This window comes from Babylonia areolata, chromosome 20, assembly GCF_041734735.1.
Source record: "Babylonia areolata isolate BAREFJ2019XMU chromosome 20, ASM4173473v1, whole genome shotgun sequence".
Taxonomy (NCBI): Eukaryota; Metazoa; Mollusca; class Gastropoda; order Neogastropoda; family Buccinidae; genus Babylonia; species Babylonia areolata.
Window position 1 is genome coordinate 4,983,188 of NC_134895.1, and position 16,898 is coordinate 5,000,085.

The window sequence follows — 16,898 nt, forward strand, 5'->3', positions numbered from 1 at the left end:
CCTGTATCTTCAGCAAAATGGAAAGATGGGAGTGGGCAGTGGAGTAAAAAGATCCATGTTGTTGTCTCTGTCAAAAGTTTTCTTCAGGTGAGGAGAATGGGGGGGGGGGGGGGGGGGGGGGGGGGTCAAAGGGCTTTGCACCAAAAATAGCCATTCTTATCTCTTTTCATACCCCACACTGTTTGGTTCAGAATGGTGTTATTTATGAGCAAAGCTCTGTGTGTGTGTGTGTGTGTGGAGTGGTGTGCTTTCTTATCAAATGATAGGAACGGAACTAGTAAGTAGTAACGCAAGCGCATTGTGAGGAAACCTCAGTACGTTGTCATCATATTTACCTCTTTGTTTTTATAACATTAGCCTTTCACTTATTCATCAAACCTAAGTACTGCTGTTCTGGTGCTGGTATTACAAGCTGCAAGAAAGAGAATTATTATTATTGGGAAAACGTTCCACAGCATTAAGATGTATGGCTGCGATGTGTTTCATGATTGCTAAATCAGCCAGCAAACCCAACTGGTTCCCATGCTATCAGCACCTGCCATCAGACACTAACATGAATTTATCTAAACTCTGTTTTGTGATAAGTTGACTGAAGTGAATGTTGTCCCAGTCCTAACTGAAGTGAATGTTGCCCCAGTCCTAGCAAATCACTTCAGATGGACTGTGCTGAATGTTGCCCTGGGCAGTCCCATCAAGGCACTTTAGATGGATGTAATGAATGTTGCCCTGGGCAGTCCCATCAAGGCACTTCAGATGGATGTAATGAATGTTGCCCTGGGCAGTCCCATCAAGGCACTTCAGATGGATGTAATGAATGTTGCCCTGGGCAGTCTCATCAAGGCACTTCAGATGGATGTAATGAATGTTGCCCTGGGCAGTCCCATCAAGGCACTTCAGATGGATGTAATGAATGTTGCCCTGGGCAGTCCCATCAAGGCACTTCAGATGGATGTAATGAATGTTGTCCTGGGCAGTCCCATCAAGGCACTTCAGATGGATGTAATGAATGTTGCCCTGGGCAGTGGTAGGGCACTGGGGGCCATGGCCCTGTTTTGACACGCCTTGTATGCAGTTGATTCAGGGCATGGCAGCCAAGGAAAAGACTGGGGACCAGCCTGCCTGCCTGTCGCCGTGTTGTCATTAAAATATCCATTGCAACACCCCACCTTCCTCTGCCCAAACTCTCTCTCACCCATATCTTCCTCTAACTCTCGCCCTTAGGTGTTTTTTTCTTTAACCCCCACCCCCCACCCCACCTCCCCTTACCACCCCCCTCACCTCACCCACCCCTGGAACCCCCTGAAAACTTAACACACTGCCACTCTTTTTTCTGAGCGCCATTCGATAGGGGAAAATGATGGCATATTAATGCAAAATGCGTCTTCACGTCAAAGGCAATTTTGAGTGTCTTGTTCGCTCCACAGGCTTTCCTAGTCTTGAATAGAATCTTGAGTTACAGTGTGTGTGTGTGTTATTGCATTTCCATTTTTCTTTCTTGCAGTTCCCCCCTTTTTTTTTTAGAATTAAAAAAATCTTGTGGGACATGTTGCAAAGTCTCAGTCAGGAGTTTGAGGGAATGACTGCATGGTGTAATGGACAATGCTTGTGTCATCCTAAGATCTCATTTTGCTGTGGGGAAGAGGAGTGAGGCTGAGAGGGAGAAAATGATTTGTCGCTAATTCTATCCCTGTCCATCTGCCTCAGTCTCTCTCCAGAACAAGATAAGAGTGGATCACCTTGTGAATTCAATCTGTGTGTGTCTCTGTCTGTCTGTCTGTCTGTCTGTCTCTCTCTCTCTCTCCTCTCTCTCCAGAATAAGTGATTCACCAGATGATTTACTGTGGTCTCTGGTGGTGGTGGAAAAGAGGTTGGTTTTGTGAGAAACTGGGTTGATGGGCTAGTAGCTGCAAGGGTGGTGTTCCCTTTTAGAAAGCTGGTTTTGGGGTAAAAGATCTGTTCTAGACTGGGCTGTTTTAAAGTGCTCACTCTCCCTCCTACCCTCTCTCTTTCTGCCTGTGCCTTGGAAAATGGTAAAAGCTTATGGGAGACTTGCATTAGCACAGTTTCATCATTGCTTGGAAAAGACTTTTGTCTCTGGATACCCTTGTCACAGCTGTGGGAAGTAGTGACAGAAAGTTTGCAGTGAAAATGTGTGTGTTTGTGTGACTGGTTTAATTGTTCTGAGAACCGGAAATCATATATATATATATATGGCTACTAAAGTAGTAGCAAAGCACAGAAATGGGAAGGAAATTCTGGATTTCAGTCCATACTAATTTTTTTTCTCTTTTCATAGCATTCATAGACATGCATGTGTGTGTGTGTGTGTGTGTGCATGATCATATGCTTGTTTGCATGCAAGTGCGTGTGTGTGTACAGTGTGTGTGTGTGTATACAGTGTGCACAGTGTGTGTTTTGAAAGGGATTGATGGGGGGAACATCAGTGGCTCACATTTTCTTGGATCCAAGTCGTGGGCACCAGCTAGCTACCCCTATCTGTGGGAAGTAACTGGGTCTATCAGCGTAAGGAAAGAACAAAGGATGGAGAAGAAGAAAAAAAAAGGTCTAGAAAAAGCCCACCCCAGGCAGTCCATTTGGCCCCACATTACGCTGGTGGAAAGGCCGGTTATTTGATGGCAGACAGGGGAGATTGGCACACACACACTGCATCAAAGGGAAATGAAATTACCTTGACGGACGTCTGATTTCAGGGTTTTAATCTGGACCTGGCTGCTGTGGCTTGCCTCCAGTCCTCTGCTGTACACACACACTGGCAGTCACTGGCTGTACATGGCGCTCTGTGGCTTGAGTAGTGTGTGTGTGTGTGTGTGTGTGTGTGTGTGTGTGATATCTATATATGGGTAAACAATATTGCTTTTCGAGCAGTAGGATCAGATTTTGCTTCTTGCCCTTTTTGGGGTGGTCTCGTGCAGATGTGACACAAATGTTAATTAAAAACCATGAAAACTCCCAGTCTTGTAAAACACATGCCACCTTTCCGCCCCCCCCCCCCCCCCCCCCCCCCCCCACCCCCACCCCCCCCACCACCACCACACACACACACTCGCATTCGCACACACACACACACACACACACGTATGCCAATTACAAATGCATGTGTCCATACCAGTATCTGCACCCACATTAAAAAACAAAAAAACAACAACAAAAAAACCATGTAAGTCCATCCACTTGAACAATGTTTGGATGCCCACATAAAGTGTACAATACTGCTTTCATTTGCCATCCACACGTGTTTCATAATCATTGTAATAAACAAACTGCTTCTTCTGTTCAGCACACTTGAACACAAACTTGTTCATCTGGAAGATCAGTTTTGGAAGGGGAAGGTGCAGGGGGGTTGCAGGGGATGGGGGTGAGGGGGATTAGTGGGGGGTGGGGGGGGGAGGAATCAATGTAGGGAAGAAGGATAGGGATCTTGGGTGAGAAGGGAAGGGGGGGGGGGGGGGCATGGGGGTAGAGGAAGAGGAGGCTGTTTTAACCAGCTTGAGTGGAAAGCCAGCTCCATTTGTTGAAAATAAAAGAGATGCCTGTGTTGTTAATTGAATTTTGAGAGCGCCTTCCTCCCTCATCCCACACCCTCATCATTTTCACCCTCTCCCTACCCCTCCTCTCCACTTAACGTGGGTGAACGGTGTGTGTGTGTGTGTGTGTGTGTGAGAGAGAGAGAGAGAGAGAGAGATCCATTATTATATTAAAATGGAAGTAGCTTTGTTCTGCTTTGTTCTAATTTCTCTGTTCTTTCTCTTTTTGCTGCTGCTGCTGCTGCTGCTCATTTGTGTTGTGTTTTCATAACTGGTAAACCTCCCCTTCAGCTTGATGCTGTCTCTCCTCATCTCTCTCCTAAACTGTCTGATAAATTATTCAGCCGATTTTATACCCCCACTCTAGTCTTTTCTCTTTTTCTCGGTTTTTCAGTTTTTTCCGCCTGTGGTAATGTTTGCAATCAGTGTAAAGCATCAGGAAAATGGAATCACATGATACGAGGGTGGTGGGGGTTGTGTGAAGGGGGGAAATGGATATCAAATATTGGAGGCTTGAGTAGGTGTTTTTTGTAGTAGTTTTTTTTAAATTGATTTTTTAAACTTGCAGTTCTGTTGGCAGATATGGATTCACACTGCAAGATCTTATAAAATTCACATAAAAATATGGATTTTTCTCTTTTCTTCTTCTTTTTTTAATTTTTTTTTTTTAACATTAACATGAGTGCAAGAAAGAGCTTTGTCATTCACACACATACCTCCATGTGGGCACGCACACGCGCACACTCGCTCACTCACTCACACACACTAACACACACACACGCACACACACACACACGTTTATACTGTACATCTCTCTCTCTCTCTCTCTCTCTCTCTCTCTCTGTGTCAGAGAGAGACAGGTGTGGATTGAAACTTCAAAGTCAGTCGAATGTCCACAGAGATGAAGGCAGCGTTAAGTGGATCCATACATTATTTAGACAGTGGGGAGAGAGATGTCCTTTGAAGAAAGGACCCATACATTAATTTGACAGTGGGTAGAGGCCCTATGAATAGGACAACTGAAGCAGCTATTTTTGATGAGATAAATGAGGATAAGATTGATCTGATGATATGCACAGTTGACAGGTAAATGAGTTTTCCTCGCATGTTAATGACAGCGTCTCTTCGATCAGCCTAAATGCACTTTAAATTGAACCAGCGCACCAGACTACTACTTTTTTTCTTTCTTTTTTTTTTACTTTTTTTTTTTTTTTACCAGTTATATATTTAGACTTCCATTGCAACAACTCACTGTAATTTCACACAATTCAAACCACTCCTCCCTCCGTTTTTTCTTTCTCATTTATGCTATCCTCATTAGTAACTAAATATTTATGTCTTAATTACTGTTATTCATAAGCAGATATCTGTTGTTTTTTTTGTGTTTTTTTGTGTTTTTGTTGTTGTAGTAGTTGTTTTTCCATGACCTTTAATTATCCATGTGAAAGTTCCAGCAAGTCAGATTGGACTGATTATTACATGTGAGTGGTCCAGATCTGGTAGTCTCATTGATGTCACTGTAATCCTTATGTTTCTGGAAACAGACCCTCCCCCTCCCCACCCGCCATGTGTTGTGTTGGTGGCGTGCACTGGGTCACGGATTGAACAGAAGCAGCCACAGTGGGGAGGGAGGAAGGCGGGGGGGCCGGCCGTGCGCTGTACACGGGCAGAAGAAGAAGAAAAGCCAGGGGCCGTCTGATGCATATCAACCACCCCATTACAGCCCCGGCCTTCCCTCCCCTTGCCCAGCCAAGTCAGGAAATTGCTTCCCTTTGTTGGCCTCTCTAATTCCGGCGAGCAGTTTTGGGGACGAGTGGTTGGGACATATTTGACAAGTGGCGGGCGGGGTGTGGGCTTTTTTTTCCTTTTTCTTTTCTTTTCTTTTCTTTTTGCTTTCCCCCTCCAAGAAGCGGGCTCCATTTCGCCTGTCAGGATCAGCCCTGTGGACATGGGGAAGAGGATATCTTCATCAGGGTGGCGATACCTTGCTTCGCAACATTGATTGGGGTTCCGAGGCTTAGCTTCTTTTTTTTTTTTTTTTTTTTTTTTTTAATTGCTCTCTCTGACCCATGCCCCCCGCCACCCCCACCCCCTTTTTTTTTCTTTTTCAGCCATGTAAATCACGTCTGCTTGGCGTAAAGTCGATTAATTTTCAAGCGCTGTGAGCGAGAGAGAGAGAAAGAGAAAGAAAGATGTATGTGTTCCTGTAGTGATCGACAGTGGCAGTTAAGTATTTCGCTTTTTGTGTGTGCTTTTTTTTTTGGGGGGGGGGGGGGGGGGGGGGGGGTCAGCACTTTTCAATTTGGCGCGGGCTGAAAGAGAGGTGGTTGTGTCGGGTTGGGAGACGGTGTGGAGTAGAAGAAGAGCAACAGGGTTGGTTTTTTTGTTGTTTTTTTTTTCTCCTTTGAGGAGTGTGGGGGAGCAGGACTTTGCATATGCGTGAGAAGCTAGGAGGCGCGGTGTGTGGGAGAGGCATTGGGGCTTGTACCCCCTTCAGACACTTCGTTACCACGTATTGGGCAGAGGTTACAAGGTCCCGGCAAGCAATTTTCATAACATTATCGGGGACCCTATCGAATGACAAACGAGGTTGAGGGGGTGGGGTGGGGGTTGGGTGGTGTTGGTAGGGGTGTGTGTGTTGGGGGGGTAGGGGGGGGGGTCGTTCTTTCCCTACTAGCCAGAGCTATGTTCTGTTCTTGGTCCAATTTTTTTCCTTCCAATCTTGTGGCACGGAGAGAAGGGGAAGAAGGGAGGGGATGGAGTACCTAAAGCGGACTTAGCCTAGCATAAAATTGCGGGGAAGGGTGGTGTGGAGAATGGGTTCGAGTCGGCTGTGGCCCTGCCTCATTTCCTTCCTTTGTTGCCTGCCAGCCAGTCTAGGGATGGGGGCTGTGGGGGTGGGGGGTCCTTGGGTAATTGGCCCTGGACCTGGGCTGGTGGAGCTGGCGGTGTTAATTGCCTGTCCCTGCCACCGATACACCTTTGGTTTGTCTCCCTTCCCCCCCGCCCTCCCTTCCATCCACCGCTCTTTTCTGCTCCACTGCTGCTCCATCTGTTTCGGTCTCACAGTCTGTCTGTCTGTCTGTCTGTCTGCCCCTCCCGGCTCGCGTGACTGTGAAGACATGGCAAGGAAGTGGGGAGGAGGAGTCTTCCAAGCTTGTCTTTTCTGCTTATGCTTGAATCCATCGTTTCAGCTTTGGAAAATGAGTGTTTGATGTGCTTATTTACCTGCTTACTCGTGTTGTAAGCCTTTGGTATTTGTTCACCTTTTGGCATCACTCGTTTTGTTTATATGGTGTGTGTCACAGACGATGTTGATGTTTCAGTGCCCCCAGGGCGCACGTGAAATATACTTTTTGCCTTGCTTCCCAAGGTTAGGACTTCCCAAGGGAGCACGTGAAATAAACTCCTTGCCTTGCCTCCCGTCTAAGGACTCCCCAGGAAGCACGTGAAATGAACTCCTTTGCCTTGCCTCCTATCTAAGGACTCCCCAAGGAGCACGTGAAATGAACTTCTTTGCCTTGCCTCCTGTCTCCCCAGGGAGCACGTGAAATGAACTTCTTTGCCTTGCCTCCTGTCTCCCCAGGGAGCACGTGAAATGAACTTCTTTGCCTTGCCTCATGTCTCCCCAGAGAGCACGTGAAATGAACTTCTTGCCTTGCCTTGCCTCCTGTCTCCCCCGGGAGCACGTGAAATGAACTTCTTGCTCTGAAATGAACTTCTTGCCTTGCCTTGCCTCCTGTCTCCCCCGGGAGCACGTGAAATGAACTTCTTGCCTTGCCTTGCCTCCTGTCTCCCCAGGGAACACGTGAAATGAATTTCTTGCCTTGCCTTGCCTCCTGTCTAAGGACTCCACAGGGAGCACGTGAAATGAACTTATTTGCACTTTGAACAACAATGGAGTGGAGTTTAAGGTAAATGCATTTTGAACATAATTAATGCATCCCGATAATGTTCCCTTTCTTTCCCTCCTACCCCACCCCTCCGCAAGAGAATAATAACTTGACCTTGAAAGCAAAATCTGAAAGACTGCGAATCTCCTGTCATCACTTTTCGGAATACATTATCATAGACTTACGAAGATGATGAGGTTTTCACTGCAGGCAAAAAGTGATTGTGGTACAATAGCAAAAAAGGAAAGAGAGAAATGGGGTGGGGGGAGGTGTGGGGCGGGTTGAGGGGGGTTTAAAACACGGGAGTTACATCACAGTGTGAAACGGTTGTTCTGGTGCTCCTCACAGATCAATAGTGCCTGATTAAGTTTTGCGACAGCTGCCTGTGACGTTGGGGGTGTGGGGGTGTGATGGGGGCGGGGGGTGTATGTTTCATCAGTGAGGTTCAGGTTGGGAAGGGGCTGTGTAGAAGGAGACGTTTTGACCGTGGGGAGTGTGTGGGGCTTGGCGGTTCATTAGCCAGAGGTTTGTGTCTGGGGGGGAGAGACGGGGCTTCTAGCTGGAGGAGGAGGGCATGCGAAAAGATTGGCCTGCTTCATTATTTACTGCAGACCGCCGAGCGGCTCTCTCTCTCTCTCTGTATGTGCGTCTCTCTCTCTGTCTCTGTGTATGTGCGTATCTCTCCGTTTTGTCGCATGGTTATAATCCCTCCTTCGCACATTTCTCTCCTCTTGCCTCTCTCTCTCTGTTGTACCTTTGTGTGCTGTTATAAAAAAAAAATCGAACTAAAATTCCACACCCTTCCTGACAGATGACGAAGATTATTGCTATCTCGACTAACCCCCCCCCCCCCCCCCCCTCTCCCCCCTCCACTCCACCGAACCCCTATGCTCGCGTTACACAGCAAATGCCTGATTGGCGTTTGTTGAATGTAAGGGACATAATTTATGTCTTCGCACGACCCTCTTTTCTTGGCACTGTCCTCATTATTTTTTGTCACGTCATTGTGTTGAGGCAGTGTCCCGTGATCCCCTTAGCTAGCTGGCTGTCCCCCCCCTGCAGACGACAAGGATCTGTCTGTCCGTCACACATGGCTTGGAAGTGGTGCAGGGATCGTGCAGCACGTGATGGGTTTGTCCTGTCCGTCTCTGTGATCCCCTGCAGCTAGGGGGAGGAGGGGGTGGGGGTGGGGGGTGGGGGGATGAGTCGGGTTTTCCTGTCTGCACGCCTGACAGGCCTCAGCAGGGGGAGTCCTTTACTGTTCTGCTTGTTCGATGTCTGTCTCCTTGATTTTTCCCTCCCCCCCCCCCCCCCACACACACCCTCTCTCCCTGACCCCTTTGCGATCATCTCTGGGTCTTCGGAAAGCGCCCAGTCCAATGTAGTGTGCTAAGGAGAGAACACAAACAAACACACACACACACACAAAGAAGAAAAAACAAACCGGCGCTTTTGTTCTGGTCTCTGAGGTGGGAAAACAAAACACCTCGTGATCTTGATAATGCGAACAAGCGAAGCAGAATGGTCGTGGGTTCCGCCTTCCAATGGTTCGGTGTTCGTGGCTGATGTTTGGTTTCTACAAAACGTTGTTCTGGTGTCGTGCAGTGAAGCAAGCCGTCCAGTGTCCATGCGAGACGCTGGCCCTGGGGGGTCGCCGAGGTTCGGGAGCCTCCGTGTGTCCACGAGTATCACGTGTTGATGGAACGTTGACGAATCAGGACTAATCATGTCACTCCGTCCTTGTTTTTCAACATTTTTATTTCTTCATTTATTTGACGACCGAAGACTGTGAGGAGGAGCGGGAGGAAGAAAGGGGGGAGGGAAGGAGGGGAGGGAGCAGAACAGTACGGGTTGTTGTTGGGCACTTTGGGTGATGAATCCTCGGGCCGCACGACAATAAGATCCATGGGGCAGAGGACTTATTTGGGGAAGTCTCCCAATCAAATAAGTACAGGCAGGAGTCTCGGGAAGAATCTCGTGCGTGCGTTGTGTGTGTGTGTGTGTGTGTGTGTGTGTGTGTGTGTGTGACGGTCAGTCGCTCATTGAGAAACCACACGTCGATGGCAAAGAAATAGTGATAGGTATACCAGGAAACCGGGGATGGGGGGTGGGGGGAGAAGGTGATTGGAAGAAGTGCTATATTGTGCAACAGAGAGAGAGAGAGAGAGAGAGAGGGGGGGGGGGTAAGCAAGAAGAAAGTGAACACTATATCCATTTGAGAGTTGTGGGGAAATATAAGCCTGTGTGCTATATACTGTATATACTTATGAGCCATACCAGCGGGGGAAGGGGGAGGGGGGGGGGTGAATTGCAGCGTCTCTCTCTCTCTCTCTCTCTCTCTCGCTGTGCCATGCCCGGCCTCCTGCTGTCTTTTGGGTTTTTCGCTTCACCAGCCCCCCCCTCTGCCCCCATACATCTCTCCACCGCCCCGCAGTCCCTATCAGCACAGAATGGAAATGCCATTAGGCAAGTAACCTGTCAAGTCTGCTCACGTAATTCTCGTCGGTAAATAGCTCTGCAGGAAGGGGAGAAAGGGAAATGTAGTACTTTGAGAGAAGAAAAAAGCGAATACCCATTTACAGCGCGCGCGCACACACATACACACACACACACGCACGCACGCACGCACGCCTGCCACCCCATCGCTTCCCTTTGTATAAAAGTTTCTTGAGCTCTTTGTGTGCGGTGTGTGTGTGTCACTGTGTGTGTGTGTGTGTGTGTGTGTGCGTGCGCGCGCGCGCACACACACACACACACACACACACACACACACACACACACACGCACAGGAGCATTAACAACCCAAACATTTCCTACTCGACAAACGTTGCAGAACGAGTCTTTTCTTCACAGCAGAATGAATCTCTGGAGTGTGCGAATTTGAACCACACCACTCCTTCTCCTCCTATCCCCCCCCCCCCCCAACCCCCCCCCCCCCCCCAACAAGAAGCTCTTCACGAAGGAAACCCGGTCCTGTGGCCCCCCATTAATAATGTAATCGTTGTTTTGACAAACAGGGCCATTTGATCCCCCCCACCCCCTCTCCCTCCCCCTCCCCCAGCCCCCCAGGCACAGGGTGGGGGTAATCACTCTCAAGCTGCCAGTCTGCCAGAAGCAGGACTTGTATGCAGTGTTCTCAGAGACACGACAGCTAAGAACTGAACCGGCCCTGGAAGATTGAAGAGGGCCGGAAAAGGGGGCAGGGGGGTGGGGGCTGCGGGCTAATCGGGTGAACTGAGGAAGGGTGGTGGGCGTGGGGGGTTGGGGGGAGGGGGATCTGAGGCTGATCTCATTGATCACAGGGAAGAACAAGGTATGCAGGAGATAGGAGGGGGTGGAAGGGTGAGCGGGGAGGGGGGGGGGGGGGGTACGGGGAACACGAAGTGGATGGACGTATCATACGGGGGAAAGAACATTGGTGGAGGGGGGAGGGGGGTAGAACTGGACGAGCGATGGAGGTTAATGGGAGATAAGAGAGGTGGTTAGACGAAAAGGAGAGAGATGGGGAGAAGGAGAGCGAGAGAGATAACAAGAATTTGGGTGGGGGTGGGGGCTGTCGCAGCCACGAACTTATAAAAGATACGTTTATAAGTCCGTGGATCCAGCAATGCAAATTGACAAGAACATAACTTATAAAAGGGTGGATGGGGGGGTGGGGGGGGGGGGGGGGACGAGGACGATGATGGAACGTGGAGAGTAGTGGTGGGAGATGAGACAGATTGGGAAATGAACAGATAACAGGGGAGAGGGGATTAGGACGAAAAGTGGGACAGAGACCAAAGAGGGAATTATTGGAAGGGGATGGGGGATTGGGCGGGGCGGGAGGGGGGGGGGCGCTGCTGAGGAATTACGGGGAAGTGTGTTGGATGAAGATGTCATTTAAAGCAAGGCAATAGATAAGAGTGAGGTGTAGTGATTCAGAGGGGGGGCGAGGATGGGGGGTGTGAATGGACGATATTAATCGCCGGGATGAGAGTGCAGAGGGGAGGAGATTAAATCAGGTTGTTTACAGTGCAGCCGATGGCAAAGACCATTTTCAGGAGAAGAGACCGAAAGACAGACTGACAGAAAGCAGGATGAGTGGGGATGAAGGTGGAAGTGTCCTGGTACAGTGGACATGAGGGAGACTCCAGGAAGATGAGGGTAAAGGGGACACTGGGAGATGTGCCACAGAGCTGAGGCACCGAGGCTGAATCGGTCAGGCTTTGGGACTTCTGATCCAGTGTTGTGATCGTGCTTCGAGGCCCTGTTTCGGCATGGTGGTGTGTCCTTAGGAAAGGCACTTCACCCCGAACTTTCCCCACTCCGTCCAGGCAGGTGTGAATGGGTACATCAAATCAGTTGGGGAAGGTTAGACAGTGAATGAAGACCGGGCCCCGCCTTCCTGTGCCGAGTCCCAGACACAGTAGCCGAGTTGACTGCCCCGGTGGAAAGGCAGTGGGACTTCCATCCAACCTCCTAACCCACAGAGCTGCTGGGGTGAAAGACAGTGGGACTCTTAACCCACAGAGCTGCTGGGGTGAAAGACAGTGGGACTCTTAACCCACAGAGCTGCTGGGGTGAAAGGCAGTGGGACTCTTAACCCACAGAGCTGCTGGGGTGAAAGGCAGTGGGACTCTTAACCCACAGAGCTGCTGGGGTGAAAGGCAATGGGACTTCCATCCAACCTCTTAACCCACAGAGCTGCTGGGGTGAAAGGCAGTGGGACTTCCATCCAACCTCTTAACCCACAGAGCTGCTGGGGTGAAAGGCAGTGGGACTCTTAACCCACAGAGCTGCTGGGGTGAAAGACCGTGGGACTTCATCCAACCTCGTAACCCACAGAGCAGGATGGGTGAAAGCGAAGATGGAGATTTGTTGGTGATCTGAGGAGAGAGGTACATAACGATGGGTGGACAGAGAATAACAAGCTGAATTGAAGCTGGCCATCTGCCCATGTCAAGGGGATGGGAATGGGTAGAGAGAGTGAGTTAGGGGAGAGAGGGGGAGCATGGGGGGTGCGTGCAGGTGTGTGAGGTACAGAAGGGCGAGTAAATATGAAGGTGGCGAAATGAAGTTTGCATGAAGAAGAGCACAGCACAACTGAGGTGAAAACAAAAATAGGGGAGGCGGGCAGGGGTGGGCAAAGATAAATTACCAGACAGGCTGCTTTTTGAAAAGGGAGACTCACCCGAAACGAGATAGAAGGGAGAAGGGTGGATAAGGAGAGAAAGAAAAAAAAAAGGGGGGGTAACGATGAAGTTGGGAGAAGTACGGGACGGAAGGGTGTTATAGGTGGGGGTGACAGATGAAGAGAAGGGCAGACTGGATGGGGGTGGGGAAGGAGGAAGAGGGGGGGTGGGGGGGGGTGGAGGTAGGGGCTGATCTGGTTTCCTCTTCAAATGGAGTGACCTCCCTGGAGTACGGAAGCCTGCCAAAGGACTTCAAGCTTATTAATCCGCGTGATGGGATTTCAAGGGGGAGGACCTTTCCTCGTCTTCTGTGACTTTCCTGCTAGCCCCCTCCATCCCCCCTCCCCCGCCCCCTTCCCTTCTCTCTCTCTCTCTCTTTCGCTCCTGGCCCACTTTTCTGCACTTTGTCGCTCCGGTGTTTCACTCTGTCCGTTGACTTGACTTGGAAGACCATTCCCTTGATTAAATAGCAGAGGAAAAAAACATCACCCCTCATTTGCTAAGTAACATGTTACTTTAGTAACGTCGGAAAGAGGCAGTGTGTACCAAGTTTGAGTCTTGCTGTGTGAAAATAAATGGGCTTGTATCTTCTTGACTTTTCTCCTCGACATGAAAGCGACGTGACGTTGAAAGAAGACGACAAACGCCTTTGCACTCTAATGATTAAAACATTCATGTACGCTTCTTGTTCTTGTTTTACTTGTTAACGCAGTATATAAGATGCGTCATCGATTTTTTTTATGAAATAAGAAATGTTATTCTCCATCATGAGTATTGACCCAAAACAGTCCACCAGTGAATTTCCTCCCCTACTCGTCTGTCTCTCCAATCCACGCCACCCTATGCCCACCCCTAACACACAGGATACAGTGTACATATATGTTACACATGCACACACACACACACACACAACCACACACACACACACACACACACACTACCACCCCACCCCCCACCCAAAACAACATAATAAACGACGCACTTGCACATCACGAAATAAACCCATAACCCGGCTGTATAGAAAAACATGAAAGCAGACACACACACACACACACACACACACACACACACACATAGAGGCTCAGAACAAAAGTCCTAGTTCGTGAGAGAAGCAAATGGAACGGGGCTTTTGGTCTGGGGGAGCGGAAGATAATCACATAAAGCAATTCCCGTCTAGCGGGAGATAAAAGCGATTGTGACCCAAATGGCAGGACAGAATTCGGGTTTGACATTTTTGTAGTGGGGGTAGCGTAAGTGCATCGCGGTCTGTGATTTCCCACAGAGAGAGAAAAGAGAAAGAGAAGGTGGAAAGGGTTGGGGGGGGGGGGGGGGGGCTGTGACACCGTATCTCTGGACATAAAACTTGAAAAGTGCTGTTCCCTGTTCCCTTGCATGAAACCGGTATCTGGCTTGTGTTTCTCCCTGTATCATGCATCTCTCGTTTCTTCGCTTTCTCTCCTCCTCCTCCTCTCAGTCACCCCCTCCCCTTTTCTCTCTTTAAAGCCAAGGCAGCCACTCACTCCCCCCACCTACAAGCCGTCTCGTCTCGTCTCTCAGGTCTCGCGCTTTTAAGCCTGTCAACATTCTTGTCAACATCAAAGTGTCTCGCCGTGGTTAACGCGTGTAGTCGCCACGTTTCAAAACGCTGTTTGCTTTTGCAGTGTGTTGGAGATCTGTCTTTTTTTTTCTCTCTCTCTCTCTCTTTCCTCGTGGCCCCTTCCCTGCACGTTTCCTTCCCCGCCTTTACTCACTTTACCGTACTTCCCCTCCCCCTCAACCCTGTTTCTTCACACCACATAGCTTATTTTCTGGGCAGATCTTAGTGTGTATTATGGGTGGTTCTAATTCTGCCTCTCTCTCTCTCTCTCTCTCTCTCTCTCTAGTTGTCTATAACACGCACAGCACCAAGCACCACCACCCTACCCTCTCTCACAGGCAGACATACCACCCTATCCACACACACACACACACACACACACACACGCACACACTCAACCACCGGCCTATCCATTCACCACCACCACCACCCGAACATGAGAAGCAAAATAAGTGATGGACAGAAAACATCATTTCACATACATTTCGGGTATAATGCAATTGTATATTGTGAAGAAAGGAACTCACCTTGGTTGAAGAAAGTGTCCGAGATGGTGGGGCAGGGGTGGGGGTGGGCGGGGGTTGCCAAGTGAGCAGCAGCAGCAGACACCACCCACGAGGCAGCAGGAGGAGAATGATTGGGGGGGAGGGGGGGGGGGCGGTGTGTGTGTGTGTGGGGGGGGTCATCCAGCTGACTGCTTCTATCCCATGTGCATGGCGTGAAACTGAAAGTCGCTCCCTCCTTCCTCCCTTCCCAGTCCAGTCCATCACGGGCTTCATCACCATCACTAAATCAGTGGTAGCCAGTGGCGACAGTGGAATAGCAGGGCAGTGAAAACGCTGGTGTATATTACCGTGTCCCGCTTGACTGCCCGTCTTTCCCTGCCTGTCTGCTGTCTCTCTCGCTCTCTCTCATCTACGAAAAAGAAAAGAAAAATAATGACAAAGATAGGGTGTGCTTGATTCAAAATGACAGTAGGTGGTTAAGATACGGTGTGATTGATCCAAAAAGACGGCTGGTGTGAGAGGGTTGGGGTGGGGGGTTGAGGGTCACGGACAGTGTGTGTGGGGGGGGGGGGGGGGGGGGGAGGAGGGGAGTCGAGTCGAGGATTGTTTTCCATGAAACGGACACTCCTGTGCGTGTGTGTTGTATTGGGGGTGGAGGTGGAGCATGAAAGGTCTCTTTATCATTCAAAATTAATTGTGGTGACTCACGTTCTCTCTCTCTCTCTCTCTCGATCGCTCGCTCCTATTGCCCTCTTCCTGACATGCACGCGCGTCACTCACGTCACAGCAGATGTTTAAAAATTTATTTGTATATTTTCATATTCAGTGAGATGAGTTCCAACAGCACACACACACACACACACACACACACACGTGCAGTGAGAACAGTATGGAGTTCCCACAGCACACACACACACACACACACACACACACACACACACACACACACACACACACACGTGCAGTGTCAACAGTATGGAGTTCCCACAGTACACACACACACACACACACACACACACACACACACACACACACACGTGCAGTGAGAACAGTATGGAGTTCCCACAGCACACACACACACACACACACACACACACACACACACACACACACACACACACGTGCAGTGTCAACAGTATGGAGTTCCCACAGTACATACACACATACGTGCAGTGTCAACAGTATGGAATTCCCACAGTACACACACACATACACGTGCAGTGTCAACAGTATGGAGTTCCCACAGTACACACACAGTACACACACACACACACACACACACACACACACACGTGCAGTGTCAACAGTATGGAATTCCCACAGAACACACACACACACACACACACACACACACACACACGTGCAGTGTCAACAGTATGGAGTTCCCACAGTACACACACATACACACACACACACACACACACACACACACACACGTGCAGTGTCAACAGTATGGAGTTCCCACAGTACACACACACACACACACACACACACACGTGCATTGTCAACAGTATGGAATTCCCACAGTACACACTCACGCAGCCAGGAAAACCTGCACAACACGTGCAACAGGGTCCATGTTGTTATCATACTGCAGGGAGGGAGGGGGCGGGACACGTTGGTCTAACAAGGTTTGTCGTGTGAAGAGAACAAATTGCCGCCAAGCTGTAGGGGGGGGGGGGGGGGGGGGGCGAAAGCAAGAAAAGAGAAGAAGAAGAAAAAAAAAAAAACCACCACCACCTTCAAGACCACAACTTGTCAACACTGCTTCTGCTTCAATGGACGCTCGTTGCACATGAATACATCCCAAATGAGCTTGTCGAACCCGCTTTTTTTTTTTCTTCTTTAATTTTTTTCCCCCATTGCTGATAGAGGAGAAGGGAGTGGGAGCTGAAGAAAGACCGGAGGGGGGTGGGGTGTGTTGGTTGTAGAAAGGCAAAAGATAAGATAGCTTGCTAATGACTTTGTTCCCCTCTGCAAGCACATAGCTATACGATTAGGGGCGAGACCAGGAGGGCTTGCACACACACACACACACACGCACACACACGTGCACGCGCGCGCGCATTTTACATGCAACATCAGGCTACATTCATTGCAACAATGTGGTCCTTCACGTTTAACGCAAACCGAAGTGAAATTAGTGTGTAACATCTTACACTTTTGAAACAACAAGCACGATGTGT

General features: G+C 49.4%; 1 long non-coding RNA gene and 1 pseudogene across 3 annotated transcripts in view; one reads left to right on the plus strand and one right to left on the minus strand.

Moving 5' to 3' along the window:
• LOC143294914 (single-stranded DNA-binding protein 3-like) overlaps nt 1–16,898 on the plus strand; it is a 139,046-nt pseudogene that overhangs the window by 60,991 nt on the left and 61,157 nt on the right. The window lies entirely within an intron of this gene.
• LOC143294915 (uncharacterized) overlaps nt 1–16,898 on the minus strand; it is a 46,088-nt gene that overhangs the window by 20,001 nt on the left and 9,189 nt on the right. For both annotated transcript variants that reach the window (XR_013056969.1, XR_013056968.1), the window contains exon 2: nt 14,734–15,121. This is a non-coding gene — a long non-coding RNA (uncharacterized LOC143294915). The remainder of the gene's footprint in view (nt 1–14,733; nt 15,122–16,898) is intronic.